The sequence below is a fragment of the Callospermophilus lateralis genome, unplaced genomic scaffold (assembly GCF_048772815.1).
Source record: "Callospermophilus lateralis isolate mCalLat2 unplaced genomic scaffold, mCalLat2.hap1 Scaffold_805, whole genome shotgun sequence".
In the NCBI taxonomy this organism is placed as follows: domain Eukaryota; kingdom Metazoa; phylum Chordata; class Mammalia; order Rodentia; family Sciuridae; genus Callospermophilus; species Callospermophilus lateralis.
The window spans coordinates 212,650-227,550 of record NW_027516097.1 but is presented as its reverse complement, the minus strand read 5'-3'; the positions used below and the strand labels follow the sequence as shown (position 1 = coordinate 227,550).

The 14,901-nt window shown below is 39.8% G+C and overlaps 1 non-coding gene and 1 pseudogene across 1 annotated transcript; both read right to left on the bottom strand.

Annotated features, from left to right (window-relative positions):
- The window catches only part of LOC143389821 (RNA-binding motif, single-stranded-interacting protein 1-like), a 42,506-nt pseudogene that overhangs the window by 13,431 nt on the left and 14,174 nt on the right, over positions 1-14,901 (bottom strand).
- LOC143389824 (small nucleolar RNA SNORA3/SNORA45 family) lies at positions 5,397-5,527 on the bottom strand. The gene has a single exon (XR_013090176.1). It is a non-coding gene; the product is annotated as a small nucleolar RNA SNORA3/SNORA45 family (small nucleolar RNA).

Below are 14,901 nucleotides of genomic sequence, written 5' to 3'. Positions count from 1 at the left end.
AGGTAAAGACTTACAGGTGTTGTATGTGGCAAATGGGCTTAATTTATTTTATCTGACACCATGTTGCTAAGCAAGGGTAAGAGGATTTCAGTTAGATTTTTGCACAGAAAAACAAAACACCCAGTTCTGTACCATGAAGCCACTTATTTTTCAGTGCGTGCAAGCTTGTTAAAAATTGAGAGATCTTTGGTTAATTAGTCTCTCCTGTGATTCCTTCAAAATGAAGGGATGTCTTCAGTTTGCTTCTGGGAGCCTAATGTGCAGGCTACAGGCTGAAGGGAGATGGTGTGGGATGTTGGCATATTCTACAGAGGGATCCTCCAGCTAGCCTCTTTGGTTGTGTTTTAGAAGGCAGATACTGAGAACAGGAAGTGCCATAAAAGCTAGTAATAGGGCTATGAGCGAAGCTTGGGCATATTAACTTCGCAAAATTAGTGTGTGACAATCTCTTTTTTTATTTTGGTGGTGGTGCAGGGGATTGAACCCAGGGCCTTGTGCATGTGAGGTAAGCACTCTACCAACTGAACTATATACCCAGCACCAGTGATAATCTCTTACGTGGTCATTTTTCTATATTAGCAACTCTTTATTGTTCAAAACAATAACTGCAAAGAGTTCTAACATGATTTGTGATGTGAGACACATTCCTGAAATTAAAGTGATATAAAAAGTATATAATCTACCCCAAATTGATTATTTTGCTAATTATACACAGTGTTCTAGGCTGAATTTCCCCTTAATAAGGGTAAATCTCAGATATCTCATGAGGTCTGTCAGGTTCTTTTACTCATCAACTGATAGAGAAGTTATTTTCTTCCTCATCAGAACCAACAGGAACATGCATCCCCAAAGCCTGACAACCATGGTGTGACCGTGACCTTGCACACTTGTGAGAAGCCCAAGGCAACACCTCAGATGCAAACACTGATCATAGGTAGTATCCGCTGAAGAGCCATCTATGATCATGGCATTACTGGACTCTTCAATATGCCCTCAACCAAACTTGAGAGAGGGATGATATTTTACAAATGCCTGATTGCACATCTCTGCAGTTTCCTTAACCTGTCTTTTGAGCTCAGATTCTACAGTGATTTGGGCTCAGATGTTGAAATGGACCTTTCCTCAGCCTGTCCTATGTGAGGTCTTAGTACTATCATGTCTGATGATGAAATGCACAAACAGATGGAATGACCTCTCTTTCCAAAGTACCATTTTTTCTAGTTACGCAGTATTTTATCTCAATTAACAGTCAGTAAAATGTAAACTGCCCTCGATAGAAGTTTCTCCCATCAATTTTGGAAAACCAGATCACTCAGCAACCATCATTAGCTTTCGTAGTGAGGCGTTTTTAAAGTAACATTATCACAAACAATATGTAAGGAACTACCTGGTAAAAATTTCAACCTAAGGAACCAATAAATATTAATTTATTAAGATTAATTTTTTATGTGAACAACACCATTTCCTGTTTTAGCCCCTCTGTCCTATCCAATGAGCACAGCTATACTTTCTGTGAACACTTCTCCCAGGGGGGCTTTGATGGAATTTGGTCTCTCCTCCTTTACTATGCCTTACACAGTGTTGCTGGCTACCATTCAGGTTGAGAAGAGTACCGTTTGCAATTTTTTCATATCAGCTTCATTTCTGCATGGTTCGATTTTGGTTCTTTCACGTCTCTTCCCAACCCACCAAAGAAGGGTCACTAAAAGAACAATGTGACAATAGTAAAATCATGTTAAATAGAAAAAAAACCTCAATATCCTCTATTGCCCCCATAAATATTTTAATATTCTATTTTCACTGCTTTTCCAAGTCATTTATTTTTCACATTTGTGATGACAGATACTTTTCTTCTACCATTTCTATTGTGGATCTTTCCCTATCTTGTTATACAGTCATTTGTCAATGGTTACATAGTATTCCATTTGAAAAGGAGTCATGCTTATTTGTTTATTTAACTAGGAATTGAACTCAGGGGCACTTTGTCACTGAGCTACACTCCCAGTTCTTTTTTTTTTTTTTACTTTGAGATAGGGTCTTGCTAAGTTGCTGAGGCTGGCCTTGAATCTGAGATCCTTCTGCATCAGCCTCCTGAGTCTCTGGGACTTCAGGCATGTGCTATTGTACCCAGTTTTCTTTATTCTTATAACACTTTATGGACATTTCTGTATCTTATTTATCTTTTTAAAATCACTGTCAATCTGATCATACTGCATGATGGCCAGGGCACTAGCTTCAGGGTTAGTGTCCCTGAGTTTGAAATTTATGAGCTAGCGACTCTGCAAATTATTTAATGTCTCTGGTTTCAAAATCAATGAAATGTGGATAATAGTACCCACTTCAAAGTATTGAAATTATTAACATAAAAAGTGCTTAGAATAAGTGAGGCAGGAGGATCACAAGTTCAAGGCCAGCCTGGGAAAATCAGGAAGACTCTACCTCAAAATTAAAAATAAAAAGGGTTAGGGTGTAACTTAGTAGTAGAAAGCCCCCAAGTTCAATTTCTAGTGCCCCTCCTCCCCCCAAATGCTTACAGTGTCTCAATGAGTTTTCAGCTATTCTTTTTATTGCTGCATCAATTGGCGGAGCTCAAGTTTTGAATGTTGGCTCCTCTCAACACTTTTGAATTATTAAGATCAACTGTTAGTTGAGGGACTTGTGGTTCAGAAGGTTCAGAAGTTTTTAGGAATTGGCCTGCCCTCCACAGGATTTGATTCTGAGGCATCTAGCAGGCTGGCTAGGTTGCTTCTCTTCGAATGAAGAAATGTGCAAGTTACAGTTAACGATGAAATTACTGGCAAACACCATTTAGAAAACCCCCACATCTTCCACCAAGATCCTTGTGCTTTGATAAAATTCCTCCATTATTTATTGCTCCTCACTGGCAGAGTCTGATAAAGCTCAGAGATGCTCTTGGTGAGCTGGGTGTGGTCGATGGTAATAGCAGCTCCCTGACGGCAGCCCATCACAAACCTGGCATGGCACTCATGTCCCCTGGGGGTGACACACTGCTAATCTCTCCTTGTGGTCCCTTATCACTATTTAAAACAAGCTTTCTCTCTGTGGTACAGAATATGGTTGAGGTTTGGGTCTGCTAGACAGCCCCTGCCCCACTGGCCACCCAGAACTCTTTGGCACTTTTGCTCCCCTGGCAATGATTCCTTGTTAGAGCAGCCCTTGAAGGGCACCTCTCACCACATGAACATGAGACCCTGCTCTCTTGCGACAGTGGGTGAGGAGGGAGATGTGAAAAGACTACAGTCCAGGAGGTATGATCCCATCGTCCTACAGGTACCAGGGGCACAGCACATGTCTTCATGTGTATAGCTGTCCCTCAGGATCTGCTAGGGACTAGTTCTAGCGTGTGCCACAGACAGGCTGCGTACGATACGTTAGCATTAACGCAAATTTCTCAATAAAACCCAAAATGCATTTAACTTGGTTTTTAACTTGGCAGTTGAGTGGCCTTCTCTGCTTTGGCCTGGATCAGTCTTCTCTTCTTTCTCCCTTATGCATATCTTCTGCTCTACTTTAAATCATTACTTGATGATGTATAACACTCCAGTCAGTATAGATACCATATAAGTAGCTGGTACCCTGTATTGTTCAGGGAATAATGATTGGGAAAAAAGTCTGGATGTGTTCAGTACAGAAGCAATTTTTTTTCCTGAATATTTTCAATCCATAGTTGGCTAAACTGGTGTGTACGGAACCATAGAGAGGGCTGACTATATTTTGTCTTGAGAGCTGCCAGAATTTTCTGTTTGTACAGAGTAGCAATGCTTAAGATGAATATTAAGGGAACAGATGGACAACAGAAACCTCTGAAACATCTCTAGGCCTTTTCCCAGAATTGTAATTCTTCCTTCACACATTACCTGTTCTGTCTCCTGGCATGGGAACATGCCCTGATAAGATCGCTATAGAGAGAGCCTTGAACTGTGGGCGAGAGTGTCTGTCAAGCTCGGGTGGGCACATGCCCAATCTGAAAAGTCAAAGGAACACAGAGAGCAGACGCAGAACAGGCTCAAGACTGGACGCGGCCTGCCAGCTGTCGCATCCGCACTTCACTGGAGCGCCATCAAGACGCAGGCCAGATCTGAGCACTGTGGCAGAGTGTACACCAGCAGGACACTGAGAATCCAACAAGCTCCTGCAGGCGCCGGGACAGGACACTTAGAAACATACTCCGCCTTTAGCACACAGACTACTCTTGACTCCACTAATGCCATGAAGAGGTTCCCAGACATGGCAGTCACACCATCTCCTGCAGTGCTGAATCACTGCGGGCCTTTGTCTTGAGGAAGTGGGAGCAGTGACATGTGGGGCAGATGGAGTGATGAGGCTGTTCTCAGCTCTGGGAGAGTCCCAGCTAATACACCACACCCACCCATCTTCCCAGAGACTGTTCTCTCTTTACAGGAAGGTACTGGAAGTGCATTTTTAGACAAATACCTGAATCATCATGGCGACCCTGTTATTTCTGCCTGGGGCCACGTTTCCTAGTTTGGACACTGATTCTATGTAACTAAAATTTCCAGCCTTGTTTCTAACAGTCACTGTGTGGAAAACTGGTACATATTATTTCCTCACAATGGAATTTTTAATTGAGCAAGTATTAAGTAGTTATTGAAAATCTCTATGGAATAAGTTGTGTGAGAAAGCAGCTGTGGGTCCCTTCATCCTGGCTGGGAACTTTTTAAGCAAATCTGACTTATTGCAAACCATCCCTGACTCAAAACCAAGGCAAATCAAAATAAAGAACAATGCTCCAACATTTTCAGGGAACAAAGAGGGATTGGTTGAGGAAAGAGGAGACATCTTATGAACAATCCTTTTCTTCAACAAACTGTAATGTACATTTAAAGAAGCATCTGCTCTAAGAGAAGACAAAGCCTCTTTCAAATAAGATAACAACAGACATGAAAGCACCAGATTTTCAAAAAGCCTTTCGGAAACAGACTGCATTAAAAGTTGTGGTATGGAACCTTAGATTTTTCGTAGAAGTGTAAAAATGCACAACACGTTGTGCACCATGCCTCAGGTTGGGTGGCAGGGTGTGTATGGCTGCCATGGTGAAACCCAGCCATGTCACCTGAGTATGAAAGGTGTATTGGCAGGAAGGTGGGTGATGTAGAAGTGACTACTCATGTGTGCAGCTGATCTCCTTCCACTTAGTCTTCTAGAGACCTCCTTGAGTTCACTGTTCAGTTTATTTTCAGAAAGTGTCTTTGGGGACTGTGTGTAAGGCGGCTTCCTTTTTTTAGTTGTAGTTGGACAGAATACCTTTATTTTAATGTGGTGCTGAGGATTGAATCCAGAGCTTTACCTGTGCTAGGCGAGTGCTCTACCATTGAGCCATAACCCCAGCCCGTGGGTTTCCTTTTTTTTTAGGGGCATGTTTCTGACCTGGGTACTAACTGGGGAACTGATTGCCTCCACCAGTGAATCAAGATCAGCAGATCCTCTCCAAGGACTCCAGCACATCAGGACAAGAGCCATGTTGGGATGTGTCTCGCGTCTCGGGAAAGTGGGTTTCTTTTCTATACTTGGCTCCAATGTCATAGGCGAAGTGCCAAACATGCAAGAATCCAAGTACTCTGACAGGAACCATCCCAGGTAATTCTGCTTATGCCTGCTAGACAACATGCATCATTAAATAAACCATCCTCTGACTATATTTATGAAATGATATGTCTGCCTAGTAATGAGCCTATATTATTTAAACATTCAAGTGGAGGCTCATTCAATTTACTCTTTTTTTTAAGATGGGGGAGAGAGAGAGAGAGAGAGAGAGAGAGAGAGAGAGAGAGAGAGAGAGAGAGAATTTTAATATTTTATTTTTTAGTTATCGGCGGACACAACATCCTTGTTTGCATGTGGCGCTGAGGATCGAACCCGGGCTGCACGCACGCCAGGTGAGTGCGCTACCACTTGAGCCACATCCCCAGCCCTCAATTTACTCTTGCCTGCCAATATTTTTGTTTTTCATCTACTTGTGCTGATCCTACTCACATGTATTCCATGGAGAAACTGAAGCTATGAAGCAGTCATTCAAGTAATAAGAGAGAAGAAGACAGTATCTAATAAACTGACAAACATTCAAAGATAATTCTCATGTTGTGTGTACAGGAAAAAAAATAAATCTAGAGAAGTTGAAAACTATTTCAAATTCTTTGTGGATACTGGGGACTTGTTTTTGGGAAAAAGTGAATTCCAAAACAGTGTGCTTCCAAGTTTTGCAGTGTACATTTCAAATTTACCCTAAAGGCAGTTCAACCTCACTGATGTGCAGAAGGTATCCAAAGTATTCCTCAAATTAGCCATAATTATTGAGATGATATCTACATGAAAATGCTCTATGAAACTACATGGTAACTTCTGCTGGTACAGGGTAATGCACAAAATTAAACCTAAAACACACCTCCCGCCCCTAAGAACTTGCAACCTAGTTGGGAACTAAGACTAAAACACAGCGCAGATCATTAAGCATTTAGAAATAGCATGAAATTGGGATTGGGGTTATGGCTCACCTAGCACATGCAAGGCCCTGGTTTGGTCCTCAGCACCACATAAAAATAAATAAAGTTATTGTATCCAACTATAACTACTATATATATATATATATATATATATATATATATATATATATATATATATATATATGTGTGTGTGTGTGTGTGTGTGTGTGTGTGTGTGTAGTTGTACATAGTTGTACATAGATAGATAGATAGTAGTTTAATATATATATATATATATATATATATATATATATATATATGTATGTATATATATATATATTTTTTTTTTAAGAGCATGAAATTAAGACCTGATTTGGAACATAGAGAATGGCTTGAGTGTAAAATTGTACAGTGATACAATCTATATGAAATTTGTTTCTTGGTTCCCACTGCCACTTGGCAGAACTTGGAAGAAACTGCTCTCTACCAGCTACAGTGGTGAATAGGTTCCTACCATCATTGACATGTGGTTTGGAAATTGAAGTTTTTTTTTTTTTTTTTTCTCCTTGAAAGGACATGGCCAGCAATCTGTGAACCCACTTCAAAGAAAACAGTCAATGGATACTGTTAAGTTTTTTGGAGAAAATAAGAAACCTGTCCAACCTCAATCTGTGGCAGCTGGAGATCTACTTCACTCAAGAAACTGGGAGATCTATCTAGATTGATTCAACATCAAAATTAATGTGTTCTGAAGGCTTTTTCTCCTTCAACTTTCCTTGCTGCCTGCAAGAAGGAACTGAGAAAATGAAGTGCTCACAAGTAAGTGGATGAGCAGCCCTTCAAAGGGACTAATGCTTTGGGGTCCCCAGTGTGCAGGGGATGACTCAGGGGAAGAAGAGAAAAGCCAGTGGGCACAGGGGATTAACTTGGAGGGTCTGACCTGCAGGGATCAGGTTCACACAAGGCTCTCTTGCTTTTGCGTGGAGGTTAAAAACATCCCTTTCACTTTCCTTTTCTTTCAATCAAGGATTGTCAATGGGAAAACAAAATTAACTTAACAAAAAGGAAGCTCTTTCACGGGGGTAGAGTTCCTGGGAACAGCATCTTCCAGATCTTGTACTTTATGCTCTAAACTGGTGCCTGCAGGCAGTTCACCTTCAGATATATCCACAGAAACAGTGCGCTGTCAGGTTTTAGTACTACAAGATCAAATGTAGGCTGTGGTATTGCACAGACTTACAAATTAGTTCCTCTATGAAATGAAACTCAACTGGATACAGAAAATTAAAGTGAATCCCTAATTGTCATCATCAGTCATCCAGATAAAGATGGAACCTTGGAACTAGGGGAGGATAAATACTGAACACTAGGAGCCCTAGAGAAACTAATCACTTCAATGACTCCTGGTTGGAATTCATCTAACTTTAAAATACCTCAGTGCTTCTTGGAAAGGCCTGAGTGAAAAACCAGGGCACATGTTCCATAGGGCCTTTGGGCTTGTTCCCTAGAAGTGGGGCCTGACCAATCTTTCTGTTAGGTTCAACTCACTGGATCTACTTAACTTCAGTTTTACATATTTTTACATATAAAATGTGGTGAGGTAGCTGGTTAGCTGTGAGGTGGGGGCAAAGTCAAGGTTTGTCAAATAGAGAACTCTGTTCTTATAGGTTGCTCACCTCCAGAGATTCCTCCTTTGTTCATAGGGGAGCTCCAGGGCAGGGTCCCCACATGAGTATTAGGATAAATCTAATTGATACATGGCTACTCTCCTTAGAAGACTCTGAAGTGTAGGTGGCCAGACAAGCATGGTTAAAGACCCTCCAAACCTCTACCCAGCCCAGCAAGAGACCCAACTTTTACCCTAGGGCACGCCCTAAAGCAAGGCAGAAAAGTGAGGCTGTTTTGAATGACAGACCTAAGAACTGAAGATGACTTGCTGATCTGAGATACAGACTGGGAAGCAGAACTGAGATGTGTCATGCTAACTAAGATGATTAAAATTACAGAGGACAAAAGATGCTGGAGAGTAGATATTTCCTTTTTGTTCCCATTTTAAAAATTCTATAGCTCCTCCTTCCAAGCAAGGTAAGGTAGTTCCTAAATTTTGAATTTCTCCCTGCTGTCAGGCATCTTGTTAGAGGCTGGCTGCAAATCAAAAGGCATCTCAATTTTCCTACCATATGCTACCTTGTAAGGAGGTAGTACTGTCTTAGTGTTATAATGCTGTGGAATTTATTCAAAACCAACAAACACTGGTTATTGTTAAGCACAGTTCAGGCGTTGTGCTGGGCAGGCACATAAAAAAGATGAGAAAACAGTTTTTGACTTCTAGGAGCTTCCAGTTTAGTGGGATTGACACATGTTAAATGCAGATGAGCGTCCTCAGGGTGCTTTGCAGACAGAATCTAACTCAAGTATGTTAAAGGAGACCCCTGTAGGGAGAAGGCAGGCTGTGAACAGTCTTGAAGGGTGAGGCAGAGACATGCAGGTTAAAAAGAACCAAAGGGGTCTGAGGTATTGGAAACTATAGAAAGACTGGAAAGAGAAATGATGCAATGTGATGCACTAGGACTAGTACCTGTAGTTCAGTATTGGAAGAAAATAAATAGAAGGCAGGTAATGGATGAAGAAGGACTCTAGTCACCTTTGGCTTGCAATGTCATTCTTGGAATCCTGTATCTTTTCTTCTGGGAGAGGGAGAGGACATGATTTTTACCACAAAAGTGATGCTGAAGTATATATACATTTTAAGTCTCTCTAGCTGCAGTCAAGAAGATGATTATGTGTGAGAGATGACACAGGTGGCTGGGGGGATCCAGTCCTGGATTTTCAGCTGGAGTATCTGGGTGGATACTGATTCCACTAACTTTAGTGGGAGAGAGCACTGATCTAGTTTTGGAGAGAATGAACCTAAGGTGACTGAGGCCAGGCAGCCTGATTCTCAGGAGAAAATTTAGGACAAGAGATGAGTATCTGAGAGTCTCTTAAGATAAACAGTAACCAAAAACTTTAGACTAGATACACTCTGTCAGCCAAAAATGAAATTCAGGGGAACACCAACAATTAAGAGCAGATAAAAGAAACAAGAGTCCACAAAGGAGAAAGAGTACAAGATGGGAAGAAAAGAGAGATCAAGGGACAGCACATTTCAAAGTTCATGCAACAGATAAGACACAGCAAAGAAGAAGCCAGGAAAGTCCCCAAGTTTGATAATCACAAAGTAAATATTAGGGGTTGCACTGTGTTGTCTCTCTGACCCCACCCCAAACAAAACAAAACAACAAAAAACATTAGAGTCCTAACCCCATAATGCTTCATAATTCACAGTGTGACCTCCTTTTCAAAGTTACAATGAGGTCATTAGTTAGGTTGGGCCTTAATCCAAGCATGGCTGTTGTTCTGTGAAGAAGGGGAAGTTTGAATCCAGAGGCAGACACACTCAGAGGGAAGCAAACACTGTGAGGTCACCATGTATGAGTCAAGGAGAGAGGCCCGGAATGGATTCTTTTCCCGAAGGCCTCAGGAGGAATCAACCCTGCCACACCCTGACCTTCAATTTCTGGTCTTCGGAACTCTGTGACACTAAATTTTGGTTGTTTAAGCCACTCAATTTATGGTGTTTTGTTGTGGTTGTCCTAGCAAACAAATATAAGAAGTTTATCAAGAAGAATTTCAATTGCAAACTTAAGGGGAAGACTGGAGAGAGCTGAGGTGTGAATAGGACGTGAGGAAGTGAAGACCACACTTCAAAAATGCTTACATGAGAATGAGTTAGAGAGGAGCACTGCTTAGTTTTAGTTTGAAGATCACAGACTTGAGCGATTTCAAACACAAATGGATATCTTTTTCCAGAAAATTCCTGGCATAAAGTAGTTCGCACATACGTTCACTGAACTCTGTGATGTTAAAAACGTCTATTGTAGTCATGCTCACAATTTTTTTGTTTCTGGTATTGTTTGTGAATTTCCTCTCACTTTCTCACTGCTTAGTCTTGCCAGAGATCTGCTATTTTATTAATAAAAAAATTAGAACAGAGAGGCAATGAGAGGCAGAGCAAGGCCCTGATGGAACAGGATTTCAAAGACAGCTCTGAAACCTTTGTCCTTAGGACCTTGGGGAAGGAGAGGAGAAAGAGTGGGTGTAGGTGTGGATCCCTATATTGAAAAGATGTAGTCAGCTAATGATCTCAATGCTATTCACTGGCCTAGAGCTAGCTAGGGGACTGTACATGTTGGTAAAAGGGAGAAATACTGCTGGGAGAGGCAGAGAGAAGCCAAGTGGGGACCAGTGGTACTGAGGGTCTGGTTCAAATGAAGATGTGTAAAATGCCATGGTGTCAATCCTTATTGCCCAGGTATAACAGGATCAGTAGGGTGGATTATTGTAGGATCAATGCCAGTTCATGGTTCTTCCGAGCAGATGTGAATAAGGGTTGCTGTACAAGAAATCTGAGGATGTCACTAAAGAAATGGTTTTAGTGCTCAGAAGTGGAGACCAGATTCTGTAGGAATGAGAAATGGGTAAAGAGAAACCCATAACAACAGTGAAAATGAAAGGGTGTCTTTGTATCTCAGATCAGGTGTCCTGGGAGTGAGACTGAGTGATACTGAATGGGATGTTGGCTAGAAAAGTTCCTGAGTGTAGTGTTCTTGATAAGGACAACAGAGGGGGAAGGGGCTAATGTGGAGTGAACATAAAGACTGTGGGGATTGAAGTCCAGGTACTGCTGGGGTGGGAAGGTGTCACGCTCCTCAAAGGACATGTCCTAAGGGTGGGAAGTCTATTTTAAGGATGGCCATCTGGTAGAATGAAGGCTGGTGCATTAGAGGGTTGGATTTTGCAATGCTTTACAAGTCAGAGAGCTCCTTACCTCTGGGTCCACTTCAATTAATGCTTGGACAACCCGTGCCCAGCAAAAGCTGAATTTTTGAGTCTTATTTGTTGATATAGATATAAATTTTAAAAAGCAAAATGAGAGTTGTTGTTCTTACTATAAGAAGCATCATGTACTAAAGTTATACATATTACATAAATGACTACTGATAAAATTTTGGAGAACATACCAGAAACTCCTGGTGGTGTCTTGATGAATTTTCCATTAAAATGACCAATTACAGCTTCGCATTTTTCTGTAGATTCCATCCTATTTATGAAAACAAAGTTCATAAGTATGTAGCAGTCTCTTAGCTTTCATTTTGTTTTGTGCATGCACAAACATTCTTTTAGGCTTTTTGGATACAAATGAAATCAGGCAAAAATATGTGTATATAATAGTTTATCTTTTATCTGTTGCTTTTACAGTTCTCCAGAGAAATAACTGAAACTATAGAGTATGTTCTAAATCATATAAGAAAGAAATTATATTGAGTGTTTTAATATCAAATATATAAATTCATTCTGATTGTTGAAAAATTGAGAAAAGCAATGTATAAAAGCTTTCTTAGTCATGATATTGAGTTAAAAGCAACAGTTTAAAATACTAGTATATTTGCTACTTGTTAGAATATTGGTTATTTTAAACATGGGCTTCCCTTTTAAGTATTCATAAAATGACAGACTAAAGAGTTGTGATAATAGCTAGTGTCAATCAGAGGATGTGTCTCACAAGACTTTTACATTTTCTCCAGGTTTAAAATTAAATTAGTGAAGTCAATTATATACTTCTTTGTCATATTGGCTTTGGAGGAGTTAATTAAAGGCTGAAGCCTAACTTTATAACTTGTTTTATATCTACAGGTGGCTAAAAACATTTGAGAAACATTTCTGAGTATTTAAATTACTTTGACTTATATTTCTTCGATAGAAGAAACACAGAATAATCTACTTAAAATACACCATATTCCTGAACTACCCAGAGAATTACACCTCAGTTCTAATGGATAGTGACAATGTGAAAAACAGCAGCATTTAATTGGGCTCAGTCTTTGGATAGGTACCCCTGGTCTGCTTTCAGAAGAATATCCACGGAAGTGAGGAGATGTTATCGAGCCAATTGGTGTCCCACCCAGATCACCAATGAAGTGTGCACTTGAGATGCTGGCCCTGATGACTTGCTATTTACTGATATATTAGCTTTATTATAAAATTGTCTGGCCTAACAGAACAATGGACTAAAAGCCAGAAGAACTAATTAATGGCCCTTGCCCACTAGTGGATGATGGAAAAGTCCCTCTGTGCCTCAGTTTTCTCATATATAAAGTAATATGTAATAATAATGCTTTATTCATAACACAGGTCTGTGGCAGGATGTGACTGTCTACTATATGAAAGTAAAATGTCAGCATTTTTTCTTCCAAAGTCTAAGTTAACAATTTAAAACACATAGATATTGTTATTACAGAAGACTAACAAGTTCCTAAATAATGTATCAGGTAAATTCAGCTTTTTTTTAAAATGGGCTTTAGGATTAGAATTTATCTGGAAATCAAAGCTCTTTCTGTTTTATATATTTTCTCTAGAAACCAAATTAATGATTACACTAAAGTATCCTTTCTGGGGAGGAAGAGATAAAATGGAGGAATAAGATACTTTAGTTATATCTGGAGCACTTATTTCTTAAAAAACTAAAGTGAGAATTATAAGATATTTAAATTTATGTGGTAGTTAGGTGTTAAATCCTTTTCTTTCATAAATGTTTGAAAAATCTAATTAACTCACTTTATTGATGATGAATCACATTTCTGTCTAAAGAGAAAAAAACATACTGATTTATCTATGAAATTTAGGAGACTGGTTGTCAATTTAAAAAAATTTATTTTCTTAAAAATTAATTTAATCAGAACATAAGACACAAACACTTTCAGAATTATTGATCATATAATACTTCTTTGCCTTGAGCCAGCAAATATATGTGCTCAGTTTCAAGAATACTAATGAAATTGCAAAAGATTTTTTAAAAATTACATGTAAATTTACACTGGTGCCCATAAGCCTGGCTTAAATTTGCTTGATTATTTTTTTAATTTGTAGGATAACTCAACAGAGCTTCTGCTGGTGTAATAAAGGGAGGGCAACATGCTTACCTAGCAAAGCCAACACCGCGACTTGTACCACTGGAATCACGTAGTATTCTTGTAGAAATAACTTGTCCAAAGGGTTTGAGCATATTTTCAAGTTCTTGCTCATCCATGGACAGGGGCAAATTAGAAATATACAGGTTGGTAGGATCCTGTTCCTGTTGCTAAAGCAGAACAGAGAATTGTCTATCAATTTCTAGGAGAAGGTGAGATATTTATGTCAACATATCTAATTGTATGTAAGCACCCTCTTTGCTCACATCCTTTTAAAGTATTATCTAGTGAAACCATGGGATCCATGGAACACTAAAATCACCTTGGACACTTGAAAACAGTGTCCACACTTTGGACAGTGTGTACAGGTCTGACCTAGTTCCAGAGCCCTTCTCGGCAGAGGTGGAAGTGGCATCAGGTTGGAAAGGGTGATGCTGAGTTGAAGGGGTGCCCTTCAGAAACCACAGCTCTCAGCTCTTTTCAATGTTTCCCAAAACAACCAACGTCTCTTCCATTGCTATTTTTAGGAGTTCATTTCAGGCAGGAGGCTATTACTGCTAATAATTCAATTTAGAGATACATGAGAAAGATTTCTGGATCAAGTCACGTGGATTCCAGTATAGGCTTTCCCCAATCTGCCCTATGGCAAAGTCCATATGACTTTCAAGTAGTGATCAGCAATGGAAAAAGAAGAGCCCTAACTTAATCCACAAGAGAAACTCAAAAGCCATATAAAATGGTAAACTCTGGGCAGATCAAATTTTAGAATCTTTTAAAAGCTGAACTCAAGAGTAGATGGAGAGAGAAGGTGTGCTAACTCCGTGCTATACAAAGAGTTATACAGGGACCGGTAATATTGTTAGGAATTATCTGGGAGCTATTCGAAATGCAGAGTCTCAGGCCCTACTTCAGACCTGCAGAATCAAAAGCTGCATTTTAACAAGATACTCAAGTGACTCGTAAGCATATGAAAACCTGAGAAGCAGTACTCTTAGATAATTTTTCATCCGACTTTAGTTTGTTGGGGGTAGAATCAGCTAGAATCAGATATGATTGCCAGTAAATGCAACGTTATGAGGAGTAGGGTATGTCAATCACCAGGAAAAAAGTTTACCTGGCAACTAGAATATTTTCTGACCAGATCAAAACTCACTTCTGCAAATAAGAGATTAGTGTAACCTTAATTTAAAATTAGCCTTTCCATTCCCTCTAAAATCTGGAACAAGACATGGATGCCCTCTCTCACCACTTCTGTTCAACATAGTTCTCAAATCACTGGCCAGAGCAATTAGACAGACGAAAGAAATTAAAGGCATAAAAATAGGAAAAGAAGAACTCAAATTATCACTATTTGCAGATGACATGATTCTCTACCTAGCAGACCCAAAAGGGTCTACAAAGAAACTATTAGAGCTAATAAATGAATTCAG